The sequence below is a fragment of the Salvelinus fontinalis genome, chromosome 20, assembly GCF_029448725.1.
Source record: "Salvelinus fontinalis isolate EN_2023a chromosome 20, ASM2944872v1, whole genome shotgun sequence".
In the NCBI taxonomy this organism is placed as follows: domain Eukaryota; kingdom Metazoa; phylum Chordata; class Actinopteri; order Salmoniformes; family Salmonidae; genus Salvelinus; species Salvelinus fontinalis.
In genome coordinates this window covers 13,684,535-13,702,162 of record NC_074684.1, presented here as the reverse complement: position 1 = coordinate 13,702,162, position 17,628 = coordinate 13,684,535, and the positions used below count along the sequence as shown (strand labels likewise).

At 43.3% G+C, this 17,628-nt stretch overlaps 1 protein-coding gene and 1 long non-coding RNA gene across 2 annotated transcripts in view; one reads left to right on the top strand and one right to left on the bottom strand.

Annotated features, from left to right (window-relative positions):
• The window catches only part of brf1b (BRF1 RNA polymerase III transcription initiation factor subunit b), a 132,600-nt gene that overhangs the window by 112,475 nt on the left and 2,497 nt on the right, over positions 1–17,628 (bottom strand). The window lies entirely within an intron of this gene.
• Positions 307–2,017, top strand: LOC129817345 (uncharacterized). The gene is made up of 3 exons (XR_008753697.1): positions 307–394; positions 594–690; positions 1,928–2,017. It is a non-coding gene; the product is annotated as an uncharacterized LOC129817345 (long non-coding RNA).

Sequence of the window (17,628 nt, the reverse complement as noted above, 5' to 3'; positions counted from 1 at the left end):
CAGTTAGATGACCCCTCTTAAATATAGTCCTATATCCCTTAGGTAACTGTGGGGAGAGATGTGCCTTGTACTACCTCTGAAGGAACCTCAAAGGAAGCATGGAGAGCTGCCCATTCTATTGTAAGCCACATCCTTTAGAAGTATTCAACATGTTTCTTAAGTATAATCTTTGCATTGAAACATGTTCAAGCTTATGTTGACTCAATACTGAATCCTCTCTTAGGCACAAAATATAGCCAATTCTGCATGGCAGGTAATGTTCCTAAAGGATGAGGATGAAATGGCCACCATGCCCATCACCGAAGCCCATCGACTGGGTTACGAGCTGAGTGCCACTCCGAAAAGGGTTGTCTTCCGCTCTCCCTACAGACAAAATCACTCGGAAATCATAATGGTGGGTATTTCAAGAAATGCTATGCGTTTCAGTACTCTGTGCTGATCTGAAAACCATATTGAAAGAAATATGGTGGGAGCCCTCAAGACGCTTGCTCTTATACCGGTGTATTCCCAATCAGTGCAGATGAGGAAACGTTGAACTTCTAAAATATAAAACTGGCAAACCCTTTTCCCAACCATTGTTTTTCTACTCTCAGGTTGACGGTGTTGCGGTGGAGGTCATTCACGGGACAGTGTTCTTCAGTCAGAAAATGATGGTGGTCATGATTGACATATCTGTGGCCTGCACCATAAGTATATTTATTTGTATTCCCCTATATCGATAAAGAATGGTCTTTAACAATGCCACTACCATCAGCTGCAGCAGATTATGATAACTCCATGCAAATTAGTTTTTTTATATTCAAATATAATGCACGTAATCATCCAAGACAACTGTAGATTAATATTTACTCATAGTTCTTCAGATAAGCCATGAAATTGTGCTTCAATGACCAGGTTTCCAGTGAAATACATGTAGGATAAATGACAGGCCAGATTAGAAACTGAATATTCTGTAAAACTTTCCAAATGTTGACAAAACAAAATACATAAAATGGGATAATTTTGTCAGTAAAATTATGAGGAATGTCGGAAACTCTAACGTGCAAATATTGATATAATAACCATATCGAGAACTTGTGAAGCGATGGCATGTGTGGTTCTCCCTCTACGACTGGTCCGGCAAGCATGCGGTTTATTAGACTACTGATGAAATGAATGAACTTCACAGGGTGGTGAAAGTACAAGGAGGTGCGCTTGACGCTCCTTTCCAATGAATATCGGTCTTATTCTGGTGACATGATCAGCGCTTGGCTTCTGTTTGACAAATAAATACTCGCTCTTTTGATACATTTTCTCATGTAGGCTATAAGTGTGCTCTAGGCAGAAGCGCCATCTGCGTGTTTTTGGCTAGCGCGAACATGCCACTAACTGGGTACGCTCTTAACATTTTTTTGTGAACTATTAGTTGAAAATGCAATTGAAACCCATTTAACTCGGGTTTTTTTATTCAGTACATGGGATTTTTTTACGTGCACTGTCATCTGCAACAATTTGAGGGAAACATTTCTGAAATGCCGTTTTTTTATCCAGACTTTATAATATTCGCATGAAAATATGTCGCCTATTAGATGGAAACCTAAATGTAAATACAATCCCTCATCCACCTCTTGAAAGGATTTGGCATTTGAAAGAAATTCTGTTGTAATCGCTGACCTATTTCAAATTGAGTACTTGTTTAAAATCTACCTACTGTGTGCACATAGTGGCATTTGAAAATAGAGTACTCATTTAGTGATCATGTACAAACCTTCAATCGAGTATTTGTGCTCATCCCTACACTGTTAACCAGAGTTATTCAAATCTGAGCCTGGAGGTTCGGAGTAGCCCTACTGATGGTTTTCTGTTCTAGCTGATAATGGTCTAAATATGTCGCTGATTGGTGACGTGTCTACCATTCTAAAGACTTGCATTGCTTTCTCGCTCTCAGACCCAGGATACTTTGACGGGGTCAGGCTACTCTGGGAGACCCCCAGGATCATGACACCGTTGGTTCACAGCGGCTTTGGCTTTGAGAGCAAGCAGATCAACGTGGGCGTGGAGAGCCAACTGCTAGATGAGGGCACGGCGAGGGCCAGGGGCTACACTCTAGAAGTCAAAGGGCTCATGGTACAGATGGGTGTCCCCTTTGGTGCCGAAGGAGGATATAGGAAGGTAAAAGCCACTGGACTTTAGCTCCGATCTAGGTGCAGACATAGCCTGGGTGGCAGTCTGTTTCTGCTCAACTACAAACTCCTTATGGAATTGTCATAACACAGTTTGACAATGGAGTAGGCAAATACCAATCTGGGACTAGGCTAGGTTCAACTGGTGCCAGGTTTTCAAACTGCGGCCCCAGAGAGCTGCTGGGTGTGAAGGCTTTTTTTTCTCTCCAGCCCAGCTCTAAGATGCATGTTTAAATGTCCAATACAGCTGTTTATCACAATATATAATTCCTGGGTAACAATTAAGTACATTTTTGTGATTTAAAGAAACAAATGGCTTCTTAACCAAGGGCAATTTTTCAAGAAAATATCTCGCTAAGACTATGGGAGTGATCTGAGTGGGGAGAGGAAATCAGAAAATTAGCTGTTATTGGCAGTTTGAAACTTTTTTAAAAAATTGGTCTAAGTAATTTACAGCATGGTGACGTCACTATGGAAGGCCAAAATTCATCCCACCAAAACAAGCTGGAACAGCTCTTGCTCTAAAAGAGCATTATCATTTTATATTTCATATACACAGGAAAGTGAAGTTTGTCTACACTGGGCCTTTTTAACATTTTAAATAAATCAACTAGGCCTAATCTTTCATCTGGGCCACAATTGAGCAAGCATTTTTGTGCTGGGCTGACACACAAGCCTGCACCAAGTAGCTCTCTGGGACTGGAGTTGGAAGACCTGATCTGTAGTGAACAAAAATAAACTCAACAATTTCAATGATTTTTACCGAGTTAGTTCAATTGACTGATTTTGTTATATGAAATGCATTCATTAGGCCCTAATCTATGGATTTCACATGACTGGACTGGGGTGCTGCCATGGGTGAAAAAACTCATTCTGATTGGCTGAATGGGTGGGCCTGGGTCCCCAATCTGATTCAGCCAATCAGAATTAGTTTTTAACCACAAGGGCTTTATTAGACATACTCCTCAGTTTCATCAGTTTACAAGGTGGCTGGTCTCAGATGATCCTGTATGTGAAAGTCCTAGACTGGCGTGGTTACACGTGGTCTGCGGTTGAGAGGGTGGTTGTAAGTACTGCTAAATTCTCTAAAATGACGTTGGCAGTGGCTTATGGTAGAGAAACTCTGGCAACAGCTCTGGTGGCCGTTCCTGCTGTCAGCATGACAATTGCAAGCTCCCTCAATGTAGACATCTGTGGCATTTTATTGTACCCAGCACAAGGTGCACCAGTTTAATCAGCTTCTCGATATGCCACACCTGTCAGGTGGATGGATTATGTTGGCAAAAGAGAAATGCTCACTAACAGGGATGTAATCCAATGTGTACACAATGAGAAATAATATTTGTGCATATGGACAATATCTGGGATCTTATTTCGGCTCATGAAACCTTTTACATGTTGCATTTTTATATTTTTGTTCAACATAATATATTCGTAGATAACGTTTACCTAGTGTGCTTTTAAACTTAAATTAATTCTAAAACTAGATTGTTGCTTATTCACGACAGCTTGAAGTGCAAGTTAACACAGTAAACTGTATTTTTAGAGTTTGGTGACAAACAATATCTACCGGGAGATGTACGTGGCTTTCCTGTTCTATGAGCATGTGTTCTCTCATGTCTACATTGATGGTAGCACTGTTGAAACGAGACACAGGCTGCTCAGGGTAGTGGACACTCCATTGCTGTGCCGGCACCCCTTCACCGTTGATGTCGACGCAATTCCTCCATACCACAGTATGTTCATCCTTTTTGCACATAACAAACATGTAGTTACAATAACTAAGGTTTTATTTCCCATGTGCTTTGTGGCATTGCTGATTTCTTAATTCTGGTAATTTGGCTACTTAACTATTTCCTCCATTACTCCTCCAGAGACCAGCTTTGAAGAGCATACGTTCAAAGTGTACTTGGGGAACATTCCTCATGATGTGGCTCTGATGGGAGTGAAGTTGAATGAAAAGCAGTTCTCTGTGTCAGACGCTGCAGAACATGGTTACACCATCAGTAAGATCGTTCATGCCAATGGCACCCATGCCTATACTATCAGGGTTCCTTTTGACGACAAGGCTGTGCATAGGATGGTGAGTACATTTTGGATCAAACACATTTCCATAAATGGAGCTTATAGTCATGAATTGCAACTTTGAAAAAATACTAGATTAAAAAACATACACTGCTCAAAAGAATAAAGGGAACACTTAAACAACACAATGTAACTCCAAGTCAATCACACTTCTGTGAAATCAAACTGTCCACTTAGGAAGCAACACTGATTGACAATAAATTTCACATGCTGTTGTGCAAATGGAATAGAGAAAAGGTGGAAATTATAGGCAATTAGCAAGACACGAATAGCAATGGAGTGGACGAATGCCAAACGTCCTGCACGGTGTTGGGCTGTAAGCACAACACCCACCTGTAGACGCTCACTGCCAGAGCCCTGCAAAATGACCTCCAGCAGGCCACAAATGTGCATGTGTCAGCATATGGTCTCACAAGGGGTCTGAGGATCTCATCTCGGTACCTAATGGCAGTCAGGCTACCTCTGGCGAGCACATGGAGGGCTGTGCGGCCCCACAAAGAAATGCCACCCCACACATGACTGACTCACCGCCAAACTGGTCATGCTGGAGGATGTTGCAGGCAGCAGAACATTCTCCACGGTGTCTCCAGACTCTGTCACGTCTGTCACATGTGCTCAGTGTGAACCTGCTTTCATCTGTGAAGAGCACAGGGCGCCAGTGGCGAATTTGCCAATCTTGGTGTTCTCTGGCTAATGCCAAACGTCCTGCACGGTGTTGGGCTGTAAGGACAACACCCACCTGTGGACGTCGGGCCCTCATACCACCCTCATGGAGTCTGCTCAAACGGTCAGACACATGCACATTTGTGGCCTGCTGGCGGTCATTTTGCAGGGCTCTGGCAGTGCACCTCCTTACACAAAGGCGGAGGTAGCGGTCCTGCTGCTGGGTTGTTGCCCTCCTACGGCCTCCTCCACGTCTCCTGATGTACTGGCCTGTCTCCTGGTAGAGCCTCCATGCTCTGGACACTACGCTGACAGACACAGCAAACCTTTTTGCCACAGCTCGCATTGATGTGCCATCCTGGATGAACTGCACTACCTGAGCCACTTGTGTGGGTTGTAGACTCCGTCTCATGCTACCACGAGTGAAAGCACCGCCAGCATTCAAAAAGGATCAAAACATCAGCAAGGAAGCATAGGAACTGAGAAGTGGTCTGTGGTCACCACCTGCAGAACCATTCCTTTATTGGGGGTGTCTTGCTAATTGCATATAATTTCCACCTTTTGTCTATTCCATTTGCACAACAGCATGTGAAATTTATTGTCAATCAGTGTTGCTTCCTAAGTGGACAGTTTGATTTCACAGAAGTGTGATTGACTTGGAGTTACATTGTGTTTAAGTGTTCCCTTTATTTTTTTGAGCTGTATATATATATATATATATATATATATATATATATATATATATATATATTTATTTATTTATTATTATTTTTTTCTTCTTAATAGTACTTAGGTGAGGGGCTCTTCCAGTACTCCATGGACATGAACTACACGTTAAGCATCATGCCCCAGGAAGAGGCTTACTACCATCTAGCCTCTGTTATGGAACAGCTCAGCAACGCATGTAAGGACTTGATTTGAAGACCTCTTTATGTTTTACTTCAAGCGTAACATTTTACTTTGAAGACCTTGCTAAAGTAACTTGCTTACAAAAATCTGCATTCTCACCCCAGTCCCTCCTGAGCTCAAAGGGGTTTGCACAAGAGGAGGCATTGTCTTTGACATGACCCAGCCAAGACTGGGATACCTGTGGGAAATCGGGGTCGGCCATGACCCTCTAACACCTGAGCTGGTGGCTGAAAGAGGGTACAACCTGCGAAACGAAAGCCATATTTTGACCTTGGAGGTGCCACTGTTCACTGTTGGCTACACTTATGAGGTACAGTATGTCAATTCTAAAGCAGTGTTTCTCAATCCATTCCTAGGGGAAACCCAAAGGGTGCACATTTTTGGTCTAGCCCAGCACTAAAACACAACTGATACAGCTAATCACAGGCTTGGAAAATAGCTGAATCTGTGTTGATGCTGGTGTAGAACCAAAAAAAAGATCAGTGTCTCAATCCATTCTTAGGCAGCGGTTCCCAAACTTTTTGGCTCACCCCCTTATACATTTGGGTCACAGCTCGTGTTCCCCATCCCCAATACACTCATGCATTTATATTTTTGAAAGCCCTATTGCTGTACAATGACGTACACACATTTGTTCGCATTTCACTTCATACTTTTATTTGGTCATTTACATGGGTAATTACCTTAAACCTGTTTTTAATCTATACTCTAATGAGATGGATGAGCCTGATGCTGGGAACACAGCATTTGTATTGAGCTTTATGCTTGACACAGATAAAAGTAGTTAATGTTCCACTCTCGTGAGTCGTATCCATTTAATGTATGTAAGTGCTGGAAAAGTAGTTTCACAGATGAAAAAGCAATCAGTTTATCAATGCAATTTCAGATAATCCCGGTTATTCTCCTGCGATTGACAGACAGAATTCAACCAGCGGGGTTGTGGCAAGGTCCTGTCACTGGACAGTTCCAGGAATACTGTAGCTCCGGTGGCGGTGGCAATGAACGGTTGTTGGCTCCAGTCGTGGTTTTTGTGGCCTCTTAAAAGTACCTCCTGACATGTGCATTAAGTTTTGGAGGTGATGAGTGATTGTTGCTTTTTGTAACATCCAGGTGCAGTTCATTCTCCTCAAACTGAATTCAGTGAATGCCTCCACACTCGTCCTCTCTACTCCACTTGCACTGCCCAGCGCTCCAGCTTCTTCACAAACTCCTCAACTTTGTCAGCCAATGACATAATGTTGGTAATGGGCCTTGCAGTGACATGTTAAGTCCATTCAGTCTATCAAAAATGTCTGCCAGTTTTGCCAGGCATTCTGCATTGGGCGACTATGTATCCAGTATGAATAGGTGCTCTTCATCTGTCATTTCAAACAAGACGCAACAGCATTTTACCTCAACCACCTGACCTCAGTATGCAACAGTAGCAATTCGTGCTCAGATACCATTTATTTGCACAGGACAGCATATGTCTCGTATTTGAGGCGTGCCTTTATGAAGTACACCCTTTTTTATTTGAAGCACGCTAATAAGCTTCTTATCAAGAGCCTTAAAGCTTCCCTGTGTAACACAATGAGGGAATACTACGTGTGGCACAACGGCTTGTAACTTTGTCTTCAGACCCTTGTTTACCCATCTGTACACACGCCCATACAGTTCTCCCAACACAGCCCCTCGTCCTGCATCTTCATCAAATTTGTTGAATGTCCCCTCAAGCACACTGCAAAAAAACTTCATGTAGTTTCCCTTGATGGCAGTATTTGACGAATACGAGAAGGTGAGCTGCATGTGACATCAGTTGACTCTGATCGAATAACAAAACTAGAAATCTGCTGACGCTTTCTTTTGCCACTTCATATATTTGCCGGGCAACAGTGTTATCGGACAGCGGGATTTGTTTGAGCTGACTTGCATGCCTATTGCTGCCAGGAGATTGAGTCTCACCAATAGTATGTGGCTTTTTAGATTTCTCGTATTTGAGATGACACTTAATAACAAACAGCTTGGGCTTTGGTAGTGTTTGTAGTCTGGTCAATGCATGCTTTTGGCCATGCAAATCTTGCTCTTTGCCACAGCCAAAATCCACTGGTTTATCAGCGTTGCGTGTTTATGTAAATGTCTCTTCAGTTTCACTGGCTTCAAACTTTTTTTTTTTTAGCACATGCAACACATTGTGGATGTGGATCCCCAATCAACCATGAGACGTGAAACCATACTGAATGTAATCGCCAGCTCACCCTTGCACTCCTTTCCCACTGGTACTAGGGTCTCACCTGCCAGCGCCTCCTTCGGCGTCATTATCAGATGGTGGTTCATCTGTTGTAGATTCACCCTCATTAATGGTTGCATTGTCTTTATTTTTGTAAATCAGCCACCCGTTCATGAGAATTAGTCAATCGAAATAAATTCATTAGGCCCTGATCTATGGATTTCACATGATGGGAAATACAGATATGAATCTGGTCACAGATGCAATCCTTTTGCATTCTTTTTTTTTAAGGCATCACAGTACTTCTGTGCATTCAAATTGCTACCAATAAAATGCAATTGTGTTTGTTGTGAGTAGCTTATGCCTGCCCATACCATAACCCCACCGCCACTGTGGGACACTCTTGACATTAGCAAACTGCTCGCCCACATGATACCATACAAGTGGTCTACGGTTGTGAGGCTGGTTGGACGTACTGCCAAATCCTCTAAAATGACGTAGGTGGCTTATGGTAGGAAAATGAATATTAAATTCTCTGGCAACAGCTCTGGCATACATTCCTGCAGTCAGCATGCCAATTGCACACCCACTCAACTTGAGACATCTGTGGTGTTGTGACACCTGCACATTTTAGTGGCCTTATCATCCCAAGCTCAAGGGGCACTTGTGTCATGATCATGCTGTTAAATCAGCTTCTTGATATGCCACACCCGTCAGATGGATGGATTATTTTGGCAAAGGAGAAACGCTCACTAACAGGGACGTAAATTAATTTGTGCGCAGTTTGAGAAGTTGTTTCTGTATGGAACATTTCTGGGTTTTTTATTTCAGCTCAGCAAACATGGGACCAACACTTCATGTTGCGTTTATTTTTGTTCAGTGTAGTTAGAACATTTGCGCTAATTTGGGGAGGTAGTCGACCAGTAAAAAGATAACAAAGATTGACTAGGCCCACTACTACATTGGCTTTGAAACTATGCCACCGCCTAGCGGCTCGAGGTAAAATGACTAGCTTAAAAAAAAGAAGCCATTTGTTAATCTCCCCCTACCTGTCTGCCGACACCAGTTTGGGAACCACTGATCTAAGGCATGACTATCAACCAAATTTGGCAGGACATTGCCCTCACTTTAATGGTTGCTTATAGGCCTACTTTACTGCTATGGGACAACTTTTATTTCAGGATATCAACTTGAGGCATTTTTATGGCATATTTGAAATCCACTCAAGAGATTCAAGGACTTTGGAGATCCAGACAGCAACAGCAACACGCTGTCTTTTCAGACGTGATCAGCTTATAAGTGAGTATCCATCCATAACACGCATGCTTTGTTTTTGTATTGGGCTGTCATCTGCAGCTTTGACCTTTTTTGTCTTTCCAGTCTGTTCAACTGATGGGATCATGACTGTGGTGACTAGTACAAAAACTACCTGGCCTGCAGTGAATCCACGCAGTACGACCCTCTTGGACAGAACCTGTAAACCAAAATTAATGGACGACTCAAGAGTGCTGTTTGAGTTTGGCTTGAACACGTGCAACACCACAGTTATGGTAAGATCTCATTTAAAATATACGTTTGGAGCCTGTGGAATTTGGTTTAGTTTTAGCAGAATTTGAAAGGTCAGCCTAATTGATTTAAATAATTTATTAGGGGGGGGGGGGGGGGAGTTTCGATTTTAACATTATCTAGATCTAAATGACAATCCCATAGAACAAACAGTATACAATGCTATAGGCTGGATGGTGGGAAAATTCAGTCATGAGCTTTTGACTGACTTGAGCATTACAAAGTAACAGAAGTTTCATCTTGTCTTATAGGTTGAAGACTCAGCTGTAGTGTATGAAAACGAGATCCTGTCTTATAGGGAGCTCATACTTGACAGTGCTTCTTTCATCTCCAGGGATTCTAAATTCAGGTAAAGATCAGTCATGGTTATTTGGGAACATGTTCGATCTTAGCATTTCAATGCTGTCATTTTCATTATACAATGCTCTGATCTGAATATGAACTTATTTGTGCAATAAGCTACTTAAGAATACAGTAGGTGACCTAGGTGTGAATAATCATAGTCCCAAATGTCATTAATAAATCTGATCAAGAAATGTGGATTAACTGTGGCTGCATATGGCACATCTCTAATGACCTTTCCTTTTTAGACTCACAGTGCGATGCCTCTACCCACTTAGCTCAGTCAGTAGGCTGTTTGTGGACAAGACTTTTAAATCTGAAATGCCTGGGGTTGGCTCAATCAAATTCACAGGCAGCAACAAAGGTAAGATTGTTTTACATAACTACATGTAGTCTACTTTAAACACAGTTTTAAGGAATGTATAAAAAAAAAAATCCTTTGTTTTAGATGGCGCAGCCAATAAACCAGAGCCTGACTGTCCACAGCAAGTTCCCACCAACACTGAAAGTGTCCAGGTTATCGGCACACAACCAAGCAATCATGAGGTGTCACAGACAGGGGGGCTTTATAGTACCAACTATGGATCTTTAACAGTTGACAACACCCTGGATCCTTCTCTCGGCCATTACAGTGGTGCCCCACAATCATCCAGCAATGTACAAAGTGTTCTGAATCGCTATGGACTTGTGCAAGGTGGAAGTGCTTATGGTACTGGCCAACACAAATTAAGTGATAATGACACCCCAGCCATAAACGTCTATGAATCCACCCAGGATGTTAATACTCCACATCAAAAGGGTATGGGAATCGGGCCTGAAACTGATAGAGGCAGCAGGCTTGGTGGATATGGGCAATTTCCCATCCACAGCCCTGTCCAGGGTGACGGGATCAAAGATATCCCAGGCCACTATAGGCCTACATCTGCAAAGATGATCAATGCCCAATCTAGTATTCTCAATCCAGTTCCCAGCCACATAATCAGAACTCCTGGTGGCAGCACTCAAAATGCACAGCAACATTTGAGAACTCACCCAAACTATGAGAGTAAGAGACCAAGCAACTCTGCCCAACATGAGATGTACAATGCTGTACAATCAGCAAAGTTGCACAAACCAGCCACAAGCCTTCATGCAACTGTCCAAACGGTGAACAATAAGCCCACATTAAGCGACACCACTGCACAAAGTGGCAGCACACCGCAGCATTCTGGAGGTAACGTCCTCTCTGGCTTAGGACGCTATAGCCAATATGGTGTTTTGCAAAGTTCTGATGGCATATCTATCCCCCAGCAATATGTCAAGCCAGCCAGTGAACAATATACTCCTGACACTGTCAAGACCCCAAGACACTATGACACTCCAAGCAAGGTAAACCCTTTCCTTGCTTCCTATGTTTACCAGAATACTAAAGGACAACCTGGTTCCAACTACAACACAGATGCCCAGCGTTTTGGTGTGAAACAAGTCCTTCCTGCTAATGTGCATGGTTCTTCTCAAGTAAGTAACAGCTTCCAGCAAGTTCCCAGTCACAAGGTCCCACTAGGTGACCGTGCCCAAGGTACCTCAAGTTATGTGAAACCTGCTTCCAGAGACAACTTTGTTGTCCAAGGTGTAGATCATCAACCTACCACCAGCAAAGTCCCTGCATACAGCACGTATGGGGATAGCCAAAGTGGTTTATCTCAAGTTCCCGGTCATGATAGTCTCGGCCATGATGAAACCTCCTTTGGAGAAGTGAAGCCCACCAAAGCTCAATTGGCACCAATTAAGATGCTTGTACCTAGCCAACTTTCTGTAAACAAATATGGACCTAGCAAGGGACAATATGCCAAGCCAGCTTCAGGCCATTATGGATCCTCAGTTGGCAGAACTGAAATTGTCTACAGTGGTGCAAAACATAAAACAGACTATCACAACACAGCACAGGGCACGGTCTACCAAGCTTCAGACAATGTCCAGTCTACCCCTCATTGCCATCAGCCTTCACAAATGGGAACTATCACTCAACCTAACCCCAGCAATACAAAACCTGTTCACTCTGGTATATGCCAAAGCCACAAACTTCATAATAGTGCAGCCTCTAGCTTCTATGGAACCAACCAGGACAAAAATTATTCCCCTGTGGCTAGCGAGTATGACGACTCCAAAAGCAATCATGTCCAACCAGCTTCTAACCAGTATTTGGGAACGCAAACCAGCTTTGTTACACCTGGTCCGTACAGTGTAACTCTGCAGAAACTAGCTACTAGCCTGCATGCTGCCTCTCAACCACATGTCCAACCCACTACTAGCCGGTATGGTGCTGCTCAACACATTGGAATCAAACTTGCCCTTAGCCAACATCAAGTTTCACAAAGTGACAGAGTTAAACCTGCTACTAACAAGTATGTAACCCTTCAGCACCACAGCATCCAACAAGTTCCTGGCCAGGATGTTTCTCAAAGCAGTAGTGCTAAACCTGCCACAAGCACATCTCAATCGGTGCCTAGCCAGTATGATGGTCCTCAAAGCAGCAGAGTTGCCCAAGCCCCTATTGGGACTATTCCTTTTCAGCAGAACATCATACATCATACTTCTAACCAGGACAGGGGTCCACAAAGTTTCAGAGTTGAACCTACTCCCAAGTCTGCTCCTACTCAAAGTAATATCAACCAACAAGCTACTGGCCAGTATGGAGGTTCACGAAGCTACAGAGTTGAGCCAGCACCACAACAGATCAGGATCCAACCTGCCACTAGTGGCATAAGGGAACCCTCTCCCGGTCAATCTGCTTATTCTCACCTAAACATTGACCAACAAGCTACAAGTGCGTATAGAGGTTCACAAAGCCACAGAAGAACTCCAGCTCCTAGCAAGTATGGTGCTTCTACTGTTCAGTATGCAGCAAAAGGACACGAGCGAAATCTGCTTGCAGTCATAAGTGGTAGCAATGTTGATACTGACAGATCAGATCCTTGTGTGGAATGTTCCCTGGGCAACTCTGGAGGAAATTCAAACTTCATAAAAGTTAGCAGTGGAGGCCAGCCTATGGTTTCTCAAGACACTGGTGCCCAAGACAATCCCAGCTGTGTCAGTCCTATTTATTGTTTGTTCAACCAAGGGTCAGCCCAAAGAGGTAGAGCCCAATCAGTGGAAAAGCAACAGGACTTTTCCCAGAGCCACACTGTCCAGGATCCACCTAGCCATTTCCAACCAACATCTCAGGTTGGGAAAATAAATGGCCAACCTGACCCCATTCATGGTACCACTTCTAACTTCCATCAGCCTGTGCAGCATGGTGGTCATCTTCAAGCATTAAACAGAGGTGAAACTACACTAGGCCACCATGGGTCTGCACAGCTTACCAGTGCCCAGCTGTCACCCAGCCAAGTAAAACCAACTTCCAGCCATTACAGTAAATACCAAGATGGTTTTAGCAGGAATGCTTATGGAGCTGTCCAATCAGCCAATGGTGCCTATGAGAACACCCAGGGTGGCAATGGCCAACCTAATCGTAGACAACATGGGTCACCTTTAAGCTTCTATAGAGCTGTTCAAGTTAGTGCTAAGAAACCTTTATCAATGACCAGTGTTCAATCCCCAAGATATGGGGTTGTACAAACAGGAAATATCCAACGAGACAGAAACCCCAACACTCGTAGTCAGTATGACACAAACTGTCTTGGTTGTGGACAAACTCTTTCAGATCACCATGGGTACTTATCTAGCCTCAAAGGCACGCAAGGTGGAGCTGAGAATAATCCCAACAACTTGAACTACATCTCTACAGAAAAAGTTACAAACCTGCTCAAAGTCATCAGTGGTAACTATATTGATGCTGAAGGATCACATGAAAACTGTCCTGACAACTCTGGGCCAAGATCAAATAACCCTCTAAACACCAGGAGCAGTGACCCGGGCCGCTATGGTGGTAGTGTGCATGAAGGCATCTTGAGAGGTAGGCAATCTGTCCTATAATTATCATAATGAAAACCCAGACTATATAGCGGTGTTCAAAGCAGATTGCTTTGACAAACTACTTGAAAATAAGTTAAGCAATGTGCCTGTGTAGCCATAATTTCTGGATTATATCAAATGTAGATCCTTTACCTTGTAAATTTTATTTCCTCAGGTAAGCGTGGATAAAGACATTAAAAAGCCAACGTGAGCTGAGCACCTTGGAACATCACGCAAAATGTAACTTGTCAATTGTTTCTCGAGGATAATGTTAACTGGGAATATTCCATGCCTATCAAGATCTTCTATCGCAATACATTTCTATTTCAGATATTACGGTGTTGGAGTTTTTAGTCTAACCTTTAAATTTAACCTTGTCTATTCAAGTGTGATTTTCGATTGGAATGTTAACTATAGCCCACAGACTGGGTTCATAGGCTACATATTGTATGGTTCTAGGACAAATTTTGACTATAATCTGTAAAGTAATGAGCTAATTCTTACTATTCAGTAAACTAAGCATCATACAAAGAATATAAATAAGTTGGTAATAAGATGATGAAACTACAGGAAGTAACATTTCAATGAACTTCTGGACCAGACTTATGTTTAAAGGCCCACTCTGTGAATTTACATGTGTGTTTAACGTTAGAGCCCTCTCAAATAAAAATGTATGCCTGTTGATTCAATGTCACGTTTTTAAATGCCTCATGCACTTAATTTAAAATGGTTTATAACCCAAAATATAAGGTTTTACACCATTTGTAAATGATCTTTAACCATATTTTGAAGCTATACATTGTTTAACTAATCATGTTGACTTCATGGACTGTTAGTCCTTGCAGCTATAGCGTCATCTCTGCATTTGAGTAGTTCCATTATTCCAGCCCTAGCCATCTCAGTATAGCAAACGAAGTGGCAGGGTAGACCAATATTAGATCTCTGATTAACTAGACAAAATCTAAAGGCATCCATAGCGACTGACAACTTCTGGTATAATGACTACCTGCTAGCAGCATGTGTTCTGAATCCGAAGTGACATCCAAAATAGGTAGGTGGTTCTGATTTGGAGAATCACTATTTGCATCACCGAGCAGTGAACGTAATGTTTTTTTAGCTGCTACCCCCCCCCCCCCCCAAAAATTAAATCTAATATGGATGCCAATGTGTTCTAGCTTCGCACGTACATGTTTTCTTCACTCTCGTCTGGGGCAGCACCTGCCTGTTTTGGTTATCAGAGTCAAATTATCAGCACTACGACTTTCCCTAAGTGGCTCCTTTGTCCGAACCACCCAGGGCTGATTCCAGAGGCTGAACCAGAACTGCATTTATTGTAGCTGGGATTTTAGCGACAGACTGGATCAATGATACGCTAACTTCCGCGATGCATACAAGGCCCTCCTTTCGGGAAATCTGACCACGACTCCATTTTGCTCCTTCCTTCCTATAGGCAGAAACTCAAACAGGAAGTACCTGTGCTACGCTGGTCTGACCAATTGGAATCCACGCTTCAAAATTGTTTTGATCACGCGGACTGGTATATGTTCCGGTTAGCCTCAGAATATCGACATATACGCTGATTGAGTGAGTTTATAAGGAAGTGTATAGATGTTGTACCCACTGACTTAACCTACCCTAACCAGAATCCGTGGATAGATGGCGGAATTCACGCAAAACTGAAAGCGAGAACCACCGCATTTAACCATGGAAAGGTGACTGGGAATATGGTCGAATACAGTTATTCCCTACAAGGCAAGCAAAATGTCAGTATAGAGTAAGTGGAGTCGCAATTCAACGGCTCAGACATGAGACGTATGTGGTAGGGTCTACAGACAATCACTCACTACAAAAGGAAAACCAGCCACGTCACGGACACCATCTTGCTTCCAGACAAACACCTTAGCTCGCTTTGAAGATAATACAGTGCCACCGACGCGGCCCGCTACCAAGGACTGTGGGCTCTCCTGTCCCCACATGCTTCAAGATGGCCACCATTGTTCCTGTACCCAAGAATGCAGAGGTAAATTAACTAAGACTAACGCCTGTAGCACTCCCTTCAGTCATTCTGAAGTGCTTTGAAAGACTAGTCAAGGATCAACCTTACCTGTCACCCTAGACCCACTTTAATTTGCTTACCACCCCATTAGGTCCACAGACGATGCAATAGCCATCACACTGCCCTATCCCATCTGGACAAGAGGAATACCTGTGAGAATGCTGTTCATTGACTATTGCTCCGCAATCAACACCATAGTACCCTCCAAGCTCATTAAGCTTGAGGCCCTCAGTCTGAACCCCTCCCTGTGTAATTGACTTCCTGATAGGCTGCCCCCAGGTGGTGAAGGTAGGAAAAAACATCTTCGCTGAGCCTTAAAACTGGGGCCCCACAAGGGTGTGTTCAGCCATGACTGCATGTCCATGCATGCCTCAACTCATTTGTCAAATTTGCAGATGACACAACAGTAGTAGGCTTGATTACCAATAATGACGAGACAGCCTACAGGGAGGAGGTGAATGCTCTCGGAGTGTGGTGTCAGGAAAACAACCTCTCACTCAACGTCAACAAAAGTCAGTTGTACACCTGAATGCATTCAATTGAAATGTGTCTTCTGCATTTAACCCAACTTTGAATCAAAGGTGCGGGGGGCAGAATGACATTTTTATCTTGTCAGCTCGGGGATTTGATCGAGCAACCTTTTCGGTTACTGGCCCAACGCTCTAACCACTAGGCTACCTCCCGCCCCTATCAAGAAAAAGGAGATGATGGTGGACTTCAGGAAACAATTTTAAGTTCCTCGGCATACACATCATGAACAAACTAAAATTATTCACCCACACAGACAGTATGGTGAGGCGCAACAGCACCTCTTCATCCTCAGGAGGCTCAAGAAATTTGTTTTGTCACCAAAAACCCTCACAAACTTTTAGATGCACAATTGAGAGCATCCTGTCAGGTTGTATCACCGCCTGGTACAATAACTGCACCGCCCACAACCGCAGGGCTCTCCAGAGGGTGGTGGGGTCTGCACGACGCATCACAGGGGACAAACTACCTTCCCTCCAGGACACCTACAGCACCCGATGTCACAGGAAGGCCAAAAAGATCATCAAGGACAACACCCACCCGAGCCACTGCCTGTTCACCCCAATACCATCCAGAAGGCGAGGTCAGTACAGGTCCATCAAAGCTGGGACCAAGAGACATCTGTTTTTCAATCTTAAGGCCATCACTAACACAGAGGCTGCTGCCTACATACAAATGTGAAATCTTTGACCACTTTAATAAATGGATCACAAGTCACTTTAATGCCACTTCAATAATGTTTACATATCTTGCATTACTCATTTCATGTGTATATTCTGTATTTTATACCATCTATTGCCTCTGTCATTGCTCATCCATATATTTATATATTCTTATTCCATTCCTTAGATGTGTGTATTAGGTAGTTGTGGAATTGTTAGCTATTGCTGCACTGTCAGAACTAGAAGCACAAGCATTTCGCTACACTCGCAATAACATCTGCTAACCATATGTATGTGACCAATTTGATTTAAGTTTCTTGTTCGGTGACGCTGTGGCGAAATCCTGCACGGAGCCTTCACCGTGCGCTGCCACTTTTAAGAGCGCATCAGCAGTAAGGAAGGAGGAAATAAAGACAGCTCTTTCAGGTCTCGGGAGGAGCTCTTGGTTGGCGCGAAAGTTTGATTGTGTGTGCTATGCTGCAGAAGTTTTGTTTATTTTCAGCGTGTGTAGTT